A 1282-nucleotide genomic window follows, 5' to 3' on the forward strand; every position below is an offset into this window, starting at 1 on the left:
GTCAAATTTTGTCAATTTCTTTTTTTTTTTTTTTTTTTTTCCAGTATTGGGATTTGTTTTTTTTTTTTTTTTTTTTCCAGCGTCTCGCTCTGTCACCCAGGCTGCGGTGCAGTGGTGCGATCTTGGCTCACTGTAACCTCTGCCTCCTGGGTTCAAGCGATTCTCCTGCCTCAGCCTCCCAAGTAGCTGGGATTACAGGCATGACCCACCATGCCTGGCTAACTTTTTGTATTTTTAGTAGAGACAGGGTTTCACCATATTAGCCAGGATGGTCTTGATCTCCTGACCTCCTGATCTGCCCACCCTGGTCTCCCAAAGTCCTGGGATTACAGGCATGAGGTGATCTGATTTTTATTTTTCATTCTGTTAATGGGCATATCTTATGTACTGATTTGTATAAGTTGAATCACCTTTGTGTCCCAGGGATATATCTCATTTCATTGTGATGTATGATATTTTTGATGTGTTATTGAGTTCAGATGGATAGTATTTTGTTGAGGATTTTGACTGTAATTTTCTTTTCTTACAGTGTTCTTTCTGGTTTTGGTATCAGGGTAATACTGGCCTTATAAAATGAATTTTTGAGTGTCCCCTCATCTTCAATTTGTTGAAATAATTTGAAAAGGGTTGACATTAATTCTGTTTTAAATGTTTGGTAGAATTCACAAGTGAATCCATCTGACTCTGTGCTTTTCTTTTTTGAGATATTCTGATGACTAATTCAATCTTCTTACTCATTATTGGTCTGTTTTCTATTTCTTTATGATTCAGTCTTTGTAGGTTGTATGTTTCTAAGAGTTTATCTATTTCTTCTAGGTTATCCAATTTGTTGGTGTATAATTATTTATAATAGTCTCTTATAATCCTTTGTATTACTGTGGCATAAGTTGTAGTGTCTCTTCTCTCAATTATAATTTTTTTTTTTTGAGCTGGAGTCTTGCTCTGTCACCCAGGCTGGAGTGCAGTGGTACGATCTTGGCTCACTGCAACCTCTGCCTCCTGGGTTCAAGCAATTCCCCTTCTCCTGCCTCAGCCTCCTGAGTACCTGGAATTACAAGTGCCTGCCACCACACCTAGCTATTTAGTTTAGTTAAGGTTTTCTTTTTTTATTTTTTATTTTTTAAATTTTTTAAATTTTTAAATTATACTTTAAGTTCTAGGGTACATGTGCATAACGTGCAGGTTTGTTACATATGTATACTTGTGCCATGTTGGTGTGCTGCACCCATCAACTCGTCAGCACCCATCAATTTGTCATTTATATCAGGTATAACTCCCAATA

The sequence above is a fragment of the Rhinopithecus bieti genome, unplaced genomic scaffold (assembly GCF_001698545.2).
Source record: "Rhinopithecus bieti isolate Rb0 unplaced genomic scaffold, ASM169854v2 scaffold_23236, whole genome shotgun sequence".
In the NCBI taxonomy this organism is placed as follows: domain Eukaryota; kingdom Metazoa; phylum Chordata; class Mammalia; order Primates; family Cercopithecidae; genus Rhinopithecus; species Rhinopithecus bieti.